Source organism: Gossypium arboreum, chromosome 4, assembly GCF_025698485.1.
Source record: "Gossypium arboreum isolate Shixiya-1 chromosome 4, ASM2569848v2, whole genome shotgun sequence".
Lineage (NCBI taxonomy): Eukaryota > Viridiplantae > Streptophyta > Magnoliopsida > Malvales > Malvaceae > Gossypium > Gossypium arboreum.
This window is the reverse complement of record NC_069073.1, coordinates 76,232,963-76,250,824: the sequence shown is the minus strand read 5'-3', so window position 1 is coordinate 76,250,824 and position 17,862 is coordinate 76,232,963. Positions and strand designations below refer to the sequence as shown.

Below are 17,862 nucleotides of genomic sequence, written 5' to 3'. Positions count from 1 at the left end.
GGAATACATTGTGAATCATTTCCAATTCAGGTGGCAACAACTATGAGCAACTAGCCCGATACGCTCGATAATCTTATACGGCCTAATGAATCTCGGACTCAATTTGCCTTTTTTGCTGAATTGAAATAATTTCTTCCATGGTGAGACTTTCAAAAACACTTTGTCATCGATCTGAAGCTGAATATCTTTTCTTTTTAAATCTACATACGATTTCTAATGATCTGCAACTGTTTTCAGACTATCTAGAATTACTTTCACTTTTTCTTTTGTTTTTCTGGTCAAATCAACCCCGTGAATCTTATTCTCACTATGCTCTATCCAATACAATGATCTTCTACATTTTCTACCGTATAAAGCCTCATAAGGAGCCATTTTGATACTCGATTGAAAGCTATTATTATATGCAAATTCAATCAATGGCAAGTATCATTCCCACGTACCTTCAAACTCAAGAATACAACATCTCAACATATCCTCGAGTATCTGAATAATCTGTTTAGATTGACCATTTGTCTGTGGGTGAAAAGCAGTGCTAAAGTGTAGTTTCGTACCTAACGCATCTTGCAGTTTCTTCCACAATATGAGAAATGTACAACTTAACAAGCTTATCAAGTGAATAATCTATACGAACTGGAATGAAATGAGCTGATTTAGTCAATCTATCAACCATAACCCAGATTGCATCTTTCTTACTCGGTGTCAGAGGTAAACCTGATACAAAATCCACTGTGATTTTGTCCCATTTCCACTCAGGAATCATAATCAGTTGAAGTAACCTAGATAGAACTTGATGTTCAACTTTAACTTGCTGACAAATTAAGCATTTCGAAACAAATTTCGAGATATCTCGTTTCATACCATGCCACCAATAAAACTATTTCAGATCATTATAATTTTAGTACTTCCCAGATTAATAGATAGACGACTGCTATGAGCTTTATTTAAAATCATTTGAATTAACTCTGAATTTATCAGAACAAAAATCTGACTTCGGAATCTCAAACAATCATTATCATCAACTTGAAATTCTGAATCAGTATTCAAATCAAATTGAACTCGTTTTGCTCATAATTCGTTATCAACCTTCTGAACTTCGTAAATCTTTTGAATAAATAACAGTCTTGCTTTTAACTCAGCTAAAACTGAACAATCATCAGACAAAGTTAACTGAGTATTCATCACGCGTAATGCAAACTATGATTTTTTACTTAAAGCATTAGTAACAATATTTACTTTTCCTAGATGATAATCAATAACCAGCTCGTAGTCTTTTAGCCGTTCTAGCCATATTCTCTGTCGTAGTTTCAAATGTTTCTGAGTCCTCGGATATTTTAAGCTTTTGTGTTCAGAATATACATGACATTTTTCACCAAACAGATAATGGCGCTAAATCTTCAAAGCAAATACAATCGCAACTAACTCAAGGTCATGCGTTGGATTGTTCTTTTCATGTGGCTTTAACTGTCTTGAGGCTTGCCTTCCTGCATCAAAACATAGCCTAAACCATTCAAAGATGCATCGCTATAGATCACAAATTCTTTACCCGGTTCTAGTTGTACTAACACTTGAGCTTCAGTCAATAGGGTTGTCAACTGATTAAAGCTTTTCTGACACTTTTCAAGCCATTCAAATTTCACATATTTTTGAAGCAATTTTGTCAACGGAGTTGCAATCATAGAAAAGCCTTTTATGAACATTCGATAATAACCGGTAAACTTTAGAAATATTTCTTGGAGGCTTCCAATCCAAAATAGCTGAAATCTTGCTCGGATCAACTCAAATACCAGATGCCGACAAAACATGTCCCAGAAAACTAACTTCTTGTAACCAAAATTCACAGTTGCTAAACTTTGCATATAATTGCTTATCTCGTCAAGTCTGTAGTACTATTCCCATATGTTCGGTAGGTTCAGTATCATTACATGAATAAATCAAAATGTCATCAATGAATACGACAACAAATCGATATAAATACGATTTAAAAATTCTGTTCATCAAATCCATAAAAACAACAAGTGCATTCGTTAATTCGAAAGGCATAACTAGAAACTCATAGTGTTTCTACCTCATTCTAAATTTATTTTTTGGAATGTCTGAATCTTTTACTCGTAACTAATAGTAACTTGATCTCAGGTCTATCTTTGAAAATGCCGTAGCTCCTTTCAATTGACCAAACAAAGAATTTATCCACAGTAAAGGATATTTGTTCCTAATCGTCACTTTATTGAGCTGTCGATAATAACTACACATTCTCATAGTTTCGTCTTTCTTTTTCACAAATAAAACAAGTGCACCCTAGGGAGAATAACCCAGTCGTGTGAAGCCTCTATCTGTCAATTCTTACAACTGAGCTTTCAAATCTTTTAATTCAGTCGATGTTATTCTGTATAGAGCTATCGATATCAGAGTAGTTCCCGGTATTAATTTGATACCAAACTCAACTTCCTGGATCGAACGTAAACCCAGTAAGTCATCAGGAAACACATATGAATATTCACAAACAACTGGCACTGATTCAATCTTGTTTTCAGTCACTTTCGTGTCGAGCACATAAGATAAATAAGCTTTGCAACCTTTTCTCACATATTTCTAAGCTAACATCATTGAAATCACAGCTGGTAATCCATTCAAAACATCTGATTCAATTCGAATTATCTCATTACTCTGACATCTTAAATCAATCATCTTTCATTTGCAATTTATAACAGCATCATGCAACGTTAACCAGTCCATACCCAGGATTATGTCAAACTCGTCAAATGGTAACAACATCAAATTAGGCAGAAAAAAATTACCCCGAATCATCAACAAACAATTCTTGCACACTCTATCAACAATACACACTTGCTTACGGGGTTCGATACTTTAATTACAAATTCAGTAGATTCTAAAGTAACTTTAGTATCATAGAGAGTAAAAGTACCGGTAATAACATCTAGAGATAAAGCTTCTTCACGTGCTCGAATAGCATATGTAACACCCCAAACCCGGCCCAGACGTTATGGTCGAATCTGACGTGCCACATTGGAGTTGAAAACCCACGTTCCGTTTTTAGTGTTTTAAAACCATATACTTTGTTGAGTTAACAAAGTGTATGGAAGTCGGGCACCGTGTAGGTATCCGAGAGAGGAGGTGAGCCATGAAGGTCGCTTAAGTACCAAGCTCTTTGATTGGATCCAATCCTGACATGCCCACAACCATAGCCACACTTTGTTATATCGAGTTTAAATTTGTTTAAGTGGACGTCTTTGATAAATCGATTAATCGTGGTGTTGAGATATTTTGAAAACAAGTATCGATTTGAAAACACGTCCTAAGTCTAGCCCATTTGAACAATTATCAACCAGGTTTGAAGTTATTAAAATAAAATAATCTCGAGAAAAATAAAAGAAAAGTTAAAATGGCCTTATTACAACCCAAAATAAATAATAAATAAAGGAAATTAAATGAAAACCAAAGCTTATTTAAAGGTCCAAAAGCGATCACCGTGGCCACTCTGAATCCCTCCGCCCAAGTCCCCATATCAAGGCTCACTGCAAGGTTAAGGAAAGGGGTGAGTTTGGAAACTCAGTGTGCAACAAGCCCTTTCAGAGCCCAAAACAATGACAGCCTGTTGGGTCTAATCCCAAATCCAATCTTAAACATGTCTTGGGCCATAGCCCTTTTCATATTTCATATTTCATAACCTTTGGGTCAAGCCTTTTTAAATTTCATATTATCTGCCAAGCCTTTTATCAGAAACGGTATGGCCCATAGGCCCATTTCAATATCACATATAATGTCAATGAAATAATGCAACCCATTTGGGGAGACTACTCAACCACCATCCGCTACTCTCCACCCGTACCAACCAACACACCATGTGGGGATTTACTCGACCCACCCCGCCATAACTCTCCACTGGCAGCATAGCTGCTTTATCATATAACTGGAGGCCTAGCCTCTTTTAACAACTAGGGCAAAGCCCTTTTAATAACTGGGGCATAAGCCCTTTAATAATCGGGCATAAGCCCTTTTGATAACAGGGCATAAGCCCTTTTGATAAGCAGGGCATAAGCCCTTTAATAATCGGGGCATAAGCCCTTTTCGATTCCTCCATTCATATAAAACCCAACCCAATGCATTTATGAACATCTCGTGTGCATATCATACATATGATGTGCATATCATACATGTCATGTGCATATCATACATATCATGTGCATATCATACATATCATGTTTATCAAAATCCCATGCATTGAGTTCATGTATAAACCCTAGGGGTATAATGGTCATTTTTACCTAGGGGCAAAACAGTCATTTTCATATTATAAAGGTAATCTTGTAATTTTACCAAAAATTAGGGTTTCCATGTTCATTAACGGTTACAAACAATTCATGGGTGCAAACAGTGATCCTGGCCCATTTTTAGCGAAAACGAGTTATTGGGCCAAAAAAAAAAACCCCTAATGGGCCCTACTTAGCCGATTTTGTCATCTAGGCCCATTCAGCCTATATCCATAACAGATAATAGTCTTATCATGCAATTTAACAGATTTCCCATTTTCTACCAAATTTGCCCAAATGGGCCCGAAATCCTATTGGGCCCTAATTCAGCCCCTTGAGGCCCAACCTATCTGTGAAAGCCAAAATCACGTCCTTACAGTTTCCATTGTTCCCAATCCTCATCTCATCGATTCCAACTAACTAGTGAGCGTTCGCTTGCTCACAAGTCCTCGAAATGCCAGAATTTTGGCATTTCGGCTTTTCGGCATTTTATCGCTTTAAGCTATGAAAAAGGGTTCGTTACACACCTGACTTGCGATATTCCTTGACGAGATCTCCTATGCGATTTGTCCTATAATCAACCACTTATAGATTAGACCATGTTATTATTAAACCAAATCGAAAACTACCTATTATCATCACTTACACATTCGGCCACCATCCACAATGGCCCTTGGGTTCATACCTTTGCCGAAGTTGATGACTAGATTTAGTCACTCCGATGATCCAAGCTTTTCACACACTCCTCGATCGGTAGCCTTTAATCCTCACTAGCACCAACAAACCAAATAACACTAAAAACCCTTTTAGCCTTAGTCGACAGAGGGGTTTTTAGCTTTTCTTAAACCACAAGATACAAATGGAAAGAAGGTTCGAATACTTACCAAGAGATCTACTCATTGAAGAACGTTCCAAATACCTTCCTACCCCATATCCGTTGTGAATCCAACTTAAACGTGCATAGAAAATAGATCTAAATATTAATTCCCGAATCACTAAAATATGAAGCTTTGGCTTTCAAAGAAATATTAATCTAAGCTATTACGAGGGTTAGTACACACCTGTTACGGGTTGAAGTTGAAACGTTTCCATAATCAATCACCTACGATAACCACCACCTGTCACTCAAACTTAACTATTCCAATATCAATATATGTAAATCCTAAGCACATCAGTCATACGGAACATAAGGGCATATTCGTCATTTTACCATATAGGGGTATTACGGTCACTTTACCCTACAGGGGCTTTACGGTCTTTTTACCTAATAGGGGTATTTTAGTCATTTCATCCTACAAGGGTGTTTTGGTAAATCTACAAACCAAGGGTATTTCAGTAATTTTGTAAACCATGGTATTTCTATAATTTTTAGAAAGTCAAGGGTATTTCTGTAACTTTGTAAATCAGGGGTATTTTGGTAATTTTACAAATTGAGGGTATTTCGGTAATTTCACAAACTAAGGGTATTTTAGTAATTTTGTAAATCGAGGGTAAAATAGTAATTCTGTAAATCAAGGGTAAAATAGTAATTCTATAAATCGAGGTAAAAGCGTAATTACGTAAATCGAGGGTAAAAGCAGTAATTACGTAAGTCGAGGTAAAACGATAATTATGTAAATCGAGGTAAAACGGTAATTATGTAAATCGGGGTAAAACGATAATTACGTAAATCGGGGTACTTTGGTAATTTTACAAGTCGAAGGTATTTCAGTAATTTTACAAATCGAGGTATTTCAAAGATTTTTACAAACTAAGGGTATTTCGGTAATTTTAGTAAACTAAAGTATTCTAAACATGGATAACAATACTAATGGCTCTAAAGCCCATTCTCATTAAATGGGCCCACACGCTCGTGTGGCCCTTTTAGCCCAAATCTAGCCACAAATATTAGATTCACCTAGCCTAGTCCAATATTTACTACACAATCAAACAACTTATCCAATTGGGCGTAGGCCCATTGGGCCCACATGGCCCCATTCGCCCATCGCGCCAAGTAGCCATCCAACAACAAGAGTAGTGATAAATACACACCTGATAGGAGACTGGAGTTAATCCACGCTCCGAGCACTCTTAGCCGACGCCCAACCCAAACGAGCACGCCATACAGCGAAAGGGATCAGCCAAGAAAGGTACATTTACTCTCTTCATGGTTCCCTCTATTTAAAGCCAGCTTCACAACCACTCTTATATTAGCTTCCTGATGTGGGATCCCTCCAACATTAGAGTTTAAATTCAACACCAACTCTTGCCGCCCCCTGTTAGCAAAATAAATGCTCTTTGCTTGCCATGGGATTCGAACCTATGCCTCCCCTTAAGTGCTCCACACGCTACTTGCCACTAAGCCACAAGGCTTTTTGTGTCATATTTTATCCCCAATTAATTATAAGGTCTAAAGGCCAAAGTCCAGTTCCTTTAAAAAAACAAAATAAATTGCAAGAGCCAAGGCTTGAACCAGGCTCCCATACAACCTTAATGACACCGCAACCACTAGACTACAAGCTTCCTTGTGTTATTTATTTAACACAATAATTTAAAAACCCTCATCCAAGCATCCAGGTTTTTTTTTCACTTAATACCAAAATTTTTGCTAAAGCCCAAGTTTGAACCCAAGATTTCTCCAACACTTCTCAAAGCCATTAACCACTAATAGCAAACATTTAATTGTTTCATTTCATTGCACAATTAAATACCTATATACAACCTCCTTACGGACCCCCACTCAAGGCCCAATACTTCTAGGCCCAAATTCGGGGTGTTACAGCGTAGGCTCGTACAGTTGCTCTAGCATCAGATCTTGTTGCAGTGTCTCACGTCACACCTCTACCACCACTCACATTTCCAGTGTTTCTCAACGGTATACCTCTAGCTGCAGTGTTACTCGGCCTCATGTTCTGAACATTATCTTTTCCAGCTAGCTCTGGGCAATCTTTTATAAAGTGATCTCATGAACCACAACTATAACAAGCTCGGTTATTACTTTTTCCCCAGCAATATCTAAAATGCTGTCTTCCACATTGTTGACACTCAGGCTTAACATCTTTTATGTTACCAATGCTCGACACTGATGTGGCTTGAGCTTTAGGATTAGTGTATTGCTTCCCGCGATCTCTATTTTGAGATCCCGTTGAAGCAGTCAATCGATTAAAGTAATTTCTTGATTTCTTCGATGAGGAATGATAAGATTTATTCATCGATCTCTTCCTCGAATCTCTCGCCTCTGCATCCACTTTTCTCTTTTCTTTGCTGAGATCGTCGGCTTTACAAGCCCTCTCAACCAGTACTACAATTTTTTTTAGCTCAAGCATCCCGACTAACAGCTTTATATCTTTGTTGAATCCATCCAGAAATCTTTTGCACATAATCTCTTTCGTAGACACATATTCCCAAGCATACTTGCTCAAACGTACAAATTCTTTTTCGTATTCTGTAACAGTCATCCGACCCTATTTCAATTCCAAAAACTCTTTATTTTTCTGATCGAGGAATTTTTGGCTTCTGTACTTCTTCTAAAATTTGGTCTGAAAGAATTCCCAAGTAACTCGTTCTCTAAGAACCACCGATGTCAACATTTTCCACCAGTGATATGCATTACCTCTAAGCAAGGATACTACGGATTTAATACATTCTTCTAGAGTACAGGACAACTCATCGAATACTGGGATAGTGTTCTCAAGCTAAAAGTCAGCCCTCTCGGCATCATCATCAACCGTAGCCCGAAGCTCTTCAGCCCCATGTTTACGAATCTTATCAACAGGTGGCTTACACAATCGAATCAGATCTATTACTTGTGGCGCAACCGGGACTTATTGTGGAACAGGTGGGGGTGGAGGTTGTTGAGCAACCGGATTTATTCGTACAAATTTCGTAAACCACTAAGTCATCATTTTGCAGAAAGCTTGCTTAGCCTCTCCTCTCTGACAACTAGTTATCGGCCTAGATTCAGTCGGCGCTGCTCCTTGAGTGAAAGCGAGCTCATTGATCTCAACATCATCAACTATTGCTCGCTCGGGATCCATTAGCTATATGAAAAACATATTTTAACCGTTAGTAATCATCACACTATCACAATTCATATATATGACATGTATAGGTAGACTTTCACACGCTATATTAGTCCTAGAATCGACTAAACTGTAGCTCTGATACCAATCAAATGTAACACCCCTAACCCGTATCCATGGTAGGAATAGGGTTAAAGGCATTATCGGACAGATGAACACATTTAGCATTCATTTCTCAATCATTATAACATCATAGGTCATACATCATTACAAAGTCCCTTATATTAGGTCAACGAGACCTCAAACATGCTTTAGAATGGGGTCGGGACTAAACCGAGCTCATACAAAATTTTTCAAAACTTAAACATTTTTCAAAGTTATAAAGGTCATACGCCGTGTGAACAGGCCGTGGCAAAACAGGGTATATATACTGACTTGTCCACATGGCCACAAGACATGCCCGTGTGCCTTGGTCGTGGTTGAAACTGACTTGGGTTACATGGCCCACCACACGCTCGTGTGTCTAGCTCGAGTACCCTTCGAAATGGCCACACACGCCTATGTACCAAGGTTGTGTGCCTCGCATGGCCACCAGACACGCCCGTGTGTCTAGGCAGTGCTCAAGATTGACTTGAATAGCTAAATTACAAAAGACACATGGTCCAGACACATGCCCGTGTGCTCAACCCTGTGGGGTGAAATTAAGCTTGGTTTAAGCCACATTTCCCACCTATTTCAATCACACCAAAACCACAACAATTTTGCATTATTTATAGGCAACCATTTCATACATATTGCATAACATCCAAATACCATTCAATTCACTACTCAATTCCACAACCTAAATATACCAAAATCATTAAAACTTACATAAGTCTCAAAAGTATATTCTCATCATCTTATCACCTATTCCATACCGCAAAACTTGCCAATTCAACATCCCATATTTAAATTGTCACATGAACATTATAAACATCACATTTCTTACTTATCGAACATACAAATTAGACCAACTTAAGAGGTCATACATATCATCTACTCCAAGCCAAAACTCATGGCTAATCACAACACAAAACATACCAAAATGATACTAACCTATACATGCCATATACGATATATACAACTCTCAAAATGATACCAAAATAGATGTCTGATAGTGTGATAGATGTCGTTGACGATCCCTAAATTTGAGCTAGCTTTACAACACTATAAAACAGTGAACATTTCATACAGTAAGCTTTAAAGCTTAGTAAGTTCATACCATAAATAATCAACAGTTTATAATATATGAAACATCAACTAATAAACACTTAGTAATTCACAATTCATCCATCAATTCTATTCTATCTCATTTAATATGTTTATACGAATTCCTCAAGCTTCATACACATTGAATCATGTACCACATAGGTATCGAACATACCTAAACTTTTCCGTATTTATTCATTTCAACGTTAACTCTTGTTCAAATACATTAATTCATTCAGAAGTCTTTCCATGCTTTAAGAATTCACATACTTAGTGCATCAGTGATTTGCCGAAGCCGTGACAATCTCGTACACTTAGTGCCATTTCAATAAACTAAAGCTATCTCAGTATCACACACTTAGTGCCTCATGTAGCCGAAGCTATTCCAATTCGCACAATTAGTGCCATTTGTAGCTGAAGTTATTACAACTCGCACACTTTCTACCAAACTTAATCAATTATCATCAAGCTCAAAATGTAATCAAATATCTATACAATTTATGCATTATCAAAGCATTAAAATATAACTATAACATCATTTATCACGTACGAACTTACCTTGTACTCGAAATTGATGATTCAGATCGTTTAATCGATAATCTTCGATTTCCCTCGATCTAAATCTGAATTTCTCTTTTCTTGATATATATGTATTCAAAATTAACCCTTTTATTCAAAAAATCATTCAATTCAATCCATATACACATATTTAGTGTATTTTACAAAGTAACCCTCACATTTTCACATTTTAACACTTTAGTCCCTATTTCACAAATTCACAAAATACATATAATTTCAACAAACCCATACATAACTGAATTTTCCTATGGTCTTTATCTGCCCACATTTATCATTTATTTCACATTTCAACCCCTCAATTTCTCTTTTTGACAAATTTGTCCATAATAAGCAATTTCATCAAAAATCACAATGCAAAACATATTTATCTATCACCAAGCTTTCACCATTTAACATCACAAAATTCATGAATTCATCAATGGCACCTCATCAAATCATCAATAATTTCATGAATTAAAGCATGGGCTAGCTAGAACACTTAACACTGATCACAAAAATGTAGAAATTATCAAAAATCGAGTCAAAAACCATACCTTAATTAAACCTTGTGTGTGCCGAAACTTCTAAAGCTTAAAACCTATCTATTATTTCTAATTTTGGTAAAGAATGGATGAACTAAATGCAATTTTGGCTTTGTTTTTAGTTAATTTACATGCAATTTACTAATTACCATTATAACCTTTATAAATACACATGCAATTTACTAATTACCATTATAACCTTTATAAATACATTTAACTTTCCACCAATATAAGCCCATTTTTTTCCATTCGTTAACCATGTGGTCTAATAACAACATAAGGACCCCACATTTACAAAACCATAACACTTAAACACTTTTAACATATAGCTAACCACTTTTACATTTTACGCGATTAGGTCCATTTCAGAAATTAAGCACACAAATGATCGAATTTTCATACGAAACTTTCACACATGTCAATTCACATATTATAAGCACAGAAAATAATATTAAAATATTTTTCTAACTCGGATTTATGGTCCCAAAACCATTGTTCCTACTAGGATCTAAATTGGGTTATTATAATAAACACATAAAATAATATTAAAATGATTTTCTGACGTCGAATTTGTGGTTCTAAAACCACTGTTCTGATTTAGCCAAAACTGGGCTGTTACTGATTATGTGATCTGGGTGCTGGTCTTGTACGTCCTACCGGTGGCTGATATACTGGCATATGTTGCAGATACTTGACAGCTTGTGTAAGTAGCACCGTATAGCTACATCTTGACTGACAGCTTGTGTGATCAGGCCCATTGATAGCTCAAAGGCGAGCAACTATATGATATGAGACTTGGGTGGCTTTGGCTATATATGTGGCACTTAGTGTGCAAATTTCCCAAGTATCTGACATTTTTATTCTGATTGGTTCACGGGTATGTCAAATATGAGATTATGTGCAAACTCCTTTTGAGAGGGTACAGGTATGTACTTCAAGCTCATATCTGTTAAATGCTTGAAATGATGAATGTGAGGTAAGTTTTGTTATGAAATGAGTTATGATTATGAGACCATGGTAAAAGTACATTTAATTATGTTATATTATTTGAATGTTATATGCATTGTAAGGTTTCTTATTTATTGCATACAAGCTTACTAAGCTATATAGCTTACACTGTTTATTTTCCATGTTTTTTCGCCAATCTAGCTCGGATCGGGGAACGTCAGAGAATCGAATCACACTATCAAACTTTTGTTTTGGGTATTGATGATCTTAGTATTCTGAAAGTATGGCATGTATAGGGACTTGGCCATTTTGTTATATGTGTCATTGTGTTTTGGGCAAAAAATATTGGCTTGTAATTGTCAAAGATTGATGTGGTATTTGGCCATGTAACTTGGCTCATTTTGATTGGAAGTTTGTAAGCATATCTATATATATATTTATGTATGAATGCATGTGCAATCATCCTTGTGTGATGTGGTCTATGAATGCTTGTTGAATGATGGAATTGTGATTTAAGGCATGAATGTAAAATGTTTGGTGATATGATCTATGGATGAAATTATAAAATTTGTGTACAATTAGGTATTTTCAATTGTGGTTTGATAAATGTTGTGTGTATGATAGATGTCGATATCCTATTAGCATGTGTTGGTCATAAATGTGGATGTTTCGGTTGCCTAAGTATATTATGTTTTGTGCCTTTGAATTGGTGTAGGTGTATGTGTGAATAAGGATGGAAAATGGCTTGGCAAATAGCATTTATTTTGTTCACACGGGTAGACACATGGGCATGTATCTAGGCCGTGTATGATACACGGTCTGCCACATGGGCGTGTGTTCCGACCGTGTGTCCCCTGCACCTTAATTTTGAGAAACAAAATGCTCAGAATTGAGCACACAGGTAGAGTCAGGGGCGTGTGTCTCAGCCATATGGATGACACGGCCTTAGGTACGGGTGTGTGTCCTAGGCATGTGAAGTCTGCATCTATTTTATGAAAATTAATTTTCCACACAGCCTAGCACACGGGCGTGTGACTTGGCCGTGTGACCTTAATTTGTTTGGGTTCCAAGTCAGAGAGTTACACGGGGTCAGGACACTGGCGTGTGTGACCACACGGCCTACCCACACAGGCGTGTCCCAAACCACACAAGCGTGTGACCCCTGTTTAGGGCAAAAAGTTTCTAAGTTTTGTAAAAATTTCTAAAGTTCACGGTTTAGTCCTGGACCACTTACAATGCATGTTTTGGGCCTCTTAGGCTCGTGCTAGGGACTTTATGATTGAATGTGAATGGTTTTAATTAGGACACAAACTTATGGCTCGAAATTGTATGATTTTTTTGTGGTAAGTCCGGCGATGCCTCGTACCCTGTTCCGGCGTTGAATAAGGGTAAGGGGTGTTACACGGCCATGGCACACACCCGTATGCTCAATTTTAAGCTTCTGTTTCTCAAAATTAAAGTGCAGGGGACACACGGCTGGATCACATGCCCATGGGGCAGACCATGTGTCACACATGCCTTAGACACACACCCGTGTGTCTACCCCTGTGGACAAAAATAAGGCTATTTTCTAAGCCATTTTGCCACCCCTTAATGTACACACCTACACAACATAACATAGCACCAATCCAAGCATATACATACAACCAAACATTCACAACCAAGACATAAACACATCATGTAATACCCTTAACTTGTGTCCGTCACTGGATTAGGGTTACAGGGCATTGCCGATCAAATCACATCAATTTTACATACTTTAAACATTCATAGTCATAATTATACAGAACACAATCGTATTGTCCCTTACAAGGCTCTTCAAGGCCTTAAAACATGCTTAGAAGTGGTTCAGGACTAAACTGATAACATTTGTAAACTTTAGAAAACACATAAATTTTTCAAACATTTAAGGGTCACACGCCCGTGTGGAAATAGGGCATACATACTGACTTGTATCACACGGCCGGAGACACGCTCGTGTTCCATGGTTGTGTGAAAACTGGAGGGTATACTGACTTGGGTCGCACGGCCAACCACATGCCTGTGTGCCAGCTCGTATGCCACACACGGCCAGTAGACACAGTTCTGTAACTCACTGACTTATTTTAACTAGGATTCAGGGGTCACATAGTCGAGTCAGACGCCCGTGTGCTCAACCGTGTGACATAAAAATAAGCTTGATTTAAGCCATTTTTCCCACCTATCTTTCATGTACCTAAAACTATTCCTTTGGCATAGTTTTAACATACAATAGACAACCAAAAATGACCACTTCATGCACATTTCATACCATTTTATATCTATTCCTTTACTACTTATCTAATGACCATAAACTAGCTCAAAAGTATACTAACTCCACATGATTCATCATTAACTACTTACTTACTAAATCATATACCAATTCATCATTTTTTGCCAAACAATATGGCATCCAAATATCAAACATTTAGCCAACTAAAAACATCATTTCCAATCATGCCATTATACACTATCAACAACTAGTCATTTGTGCATCTCAAAACCATACCAAGATTACCAAATTTAGAAGGCATACATATATACATCACATACCATATTGCAATTCAACTATAAGCCAAATACCATTCCATCATCAACATTATTTTCAAGCCAACTCACATGACTAAATCCACAACTCAAAATATACCATAATGACACTAGCCTATACATGCCATATACCATATTTACAAAGCTTTAAAAGTACCAACTAAGTGGTCGATAGTGTGATGACATTTCCCAACGAACCCCGAGTCCGAGCTAGCTTCAATTATCTATAAAACAAGGAAAGAACACAGAAAGTAAGCTTTAAAAGCTTAGTAAGCTATATACAAATAAAATCACCATATGATACAATTATATTTCAATTTAATTATACAAGCATGGCTAAAACAAATACATAAGTATCCATCTTTCTCATTTAATATACACAACCACATCTAAACTCATAACTTACCTTTCCTTTCAATACACATAAGAATTTCATACGTACCTGTGTTATTTAATTTCATTTACACACTCTTTCTCATCTTGACTTTGCCCGTTAAACCGTTCGAAATAGTTAAGGATACTCGGAAATCACATATAGCTCGTACAATGCCATATCCCAAATATGGTCTTACATGTTATCACATATCGATGCCACTGTCCAAGACAGGGTCTTATACGAAATCATATAACGATGCTAATGTCCCAGACATGGTCTTACACGTAATCACATCTCAGTAAACTAATGTCATGACATTTGTATCCTATAGTATTCCTAAGGTTCGTATGGGTCCTTCAAACGTCGTAACCTGTCGATACTTGCTCGTATTCAGTCATTTGATATTCAGTACAAATCAATGATAAATAAATACTTATAATTCAATTTAAAGACATTTATTTGTATGTGAACTTACCTCGTTTATATGATGAACGGATCAGATCGACTACTCGACAACTTTCGATTTCCCCCGATATAAATCCAATTTCTTTCTTGATCTATATGGATTCAAATTTAACTAATTTAATCATCTTTTTTATTCAATTTCATCTAAAACACACAAATGAGGCATTTTACACATTAACCCCTATAATTTTGCATTTTTTCAATTTAGTCCTTATTTCATAAAAAAACACAAATTACATAAAATTTAACAAAACACATGCTTAGCCGAATTACCATAGTACCCCTAATAGCCCATGTTTCACATTTATTTCACATTTCAAGAACATAATTTGCACTTTTTTACAATTTAATCCCTAAATAATATTTTTACCAAAAATCACTTAACAAAATATGATAGTCTATCAACAAGCTTTCATAATTCATCATCAAACATTCAAAACACATGAATTCATCAATGGCAACTTTCAAAACATTAAGTAGTTTTGCAAATTAGTCACTGGGCTAGCTCGTAATCGATACAACGATCACAAAAACATTGAAATCATAGAAAACAAAGCTAAAACCATACCTTAATCAAGCTTCAAAGGTGAAAAAATTTAAAGCTCTCCAATTCTAGGTTTTCTTTTCTATTTTCGATTGAAATAAACTACAACATCCTAAATTAGGGTCTAGTCAGAATAGTGGTTTTGAGACCACAAATCTGAGATAGAAATAATTATTTTATGATAATTTAATGATCCATGATATGATTGCATGTATGTGTGAAATTTTCATGAAGAAATTCTATGCCTAAGATGTCCAATTTGACTTTAGGGACTAAATTGAATAAGTTGTAAAACTTGTATTCTAGAAGCTTTAAGCATGAAATTGCATTAGATTATTAATTAGAGGTCTTAAATAGCAATTTGACCAAGTTCTAAAATTTTGGACAAAAATGGGCATGAATAGGAAAAATTTGAAATAAAGGATTTAAGGGCATTTTGGTCATTTGGTTAATAAAAGAATAAAAAGGGAAAATAAGTCAAAAATTTTCTCATCTTTTCCAAGTGCTAGTGAAATTTCCAAGGGCCATAGCTAGGGTTTTGTTCATCTTTTCAAGCTTGATTGTAAGTACTCCTAAGCCCCGTTTTTCATGTTCTTTACATTTTTTAGATCCTTGAAGCATGATCTATCCATTTCTAGCCATATTTTGAAGTAGGGTTCATGTATGAAACTTGACCCATGTGTGATATGGCTGTATTTTGATGTTTAATAGAGGAATATGAAAGTTTGATGTATGATAAACATCTTTTCTAAGTGATTTTTAGTGAAAACACCTAAAAAGGACTTATTTCTAAAAGATGAAGAAATTGTTAGTAGAAATGTGGTTTAATGTGAAATATGGGCTGATATGAGTTAGAATATGAATCAGCTAGGCTTGGGTATAAAGGAAATGCATGCATTTCATTTTTCGAGCCTAAAGGCTAAAGTGTAAATAACTGAAAAGTTAGGGGTAAAAAGGTAATTTTACCAAAGTATGTATTATGGGTCGATATTGTTACACCCCAAACCTGGCCTGGACATTATGGCTGAATCTAGAGATGTCACATTGAAGTGTTTTTTTCACAAAGTGTGATATCGTTGAAAAAAAAAACCTTTCCATATTTATCTTTGTTGTGTTATCTTAATGATGATTTTTAAAACGAGTTGTTCATTTTAAACTTGTGACCCAACCAAAAGGTATTTATTTAAAGAACTTTTTAAATGTCAAGATATCATTTTATAGCAGAAGCTTTCTAAATCAGTTGCGTTCTTGTGTTTACTTTGTAAAACATTGTTTCTTTTTAAAACACGAGTTCCTAATACTAGTAGTTATAACCAAAGCAAATTAAAATCCCAAATTAAAAATAAATCAAAAGAGGCCTTATTACATTAAAAATACCCAAAAATAAAATTACATATAATTTTAAAATTAAATACAGACGTACGTGCGGTTTTGTGGCCACCTTTGAGTCCCTCGTAGCACTGATCCACCTAAGTTTGGGGATTACCTGTACAGATAAATAGATGGGTGAGTTATGAAAAACTCAGTGTGTAATCCCATATCAAATAACCAAACAGTGAGTATATACGTCTGGGCCTAAGCCCAATCCAGGGACAATTCAGTGTTAGTTAGGGCCTTAACCCATTACAGTATTAGTATCAATATCAGTTGGGTTAGAGCCCATTTCAGTGGCAGTATAGTACAAATATGCAATCAAAGATCCTACCCAACCTGCCTCTGCACTCCATCTCTGTCCAACCTTGCACTCTATGTGGGGATATAATCAACCCACCCATCCCTACACTCCAAAATAGTACCGGTTGCAGCACTAAATAGTATTTGCAGTAGAGCTGCCAATACAATACACTTCCTCTAAACATAATATAACCCATCCCCACGCAACATATCATGCAACATGTCATGTCGTGTCATAATAACAGACGTTTATTCAATGTGTTTAAAGTGGCATGCTCAAATATAATTATATATCTCATAGGCGCATAACAGTCATTTTATCACGCAGGGGCATAATAATCATTTTATCGATTAGGGGTCCAGGTACACTTACCGGCCCAACAGTAGGTCCATAGTCGTCTCGGAAGACCCGTGCAACCTTAACAGTCAAACAATGAAAATGGGCCCAGGCTCATAACGCAGGCCCATGTAGGCCCACATAGCCTAAAAATGTTCTTGGTCGTGTGGATTACACAGCCTGGCCTAACATTCTCCACATGTTCGTGTTGTTTACCCGTGTGAGGACCACATACCCTAGTGCCCACACGACCCATTTTGACTCAATATGGCCCGATACAACCTCAGACCATGAAATCGCTCATGGCCGGCCTCAATGATCATACACCCATGTTTA

General features: G+C 36.4%; 1 long non-coding RNA gene across 1 annotated transcript; it reads right to left on the bottom strand.

The window, feature by feature from the left end:
• Window positions 1–4,966: 4,966 nt before the first annotated feature.
• Window positions 4,967–5,394, bottom strand: LOC128291744 (uncharacterized). Its single transcript, XR_008281569.1, has 3 exons — window positions 5,330–5,394; window positions 5,153–5,241; window positions 4,967–5,038 (listed from the first exon to the last, which is right to left on the bottom strand). It is a non-coding gene; the product is annotated as an uncharacterized LOC128291744 (long non-coding RNA).
• Window positions 5,395–17,862: the final 12,468 nt, after the last annotated feature.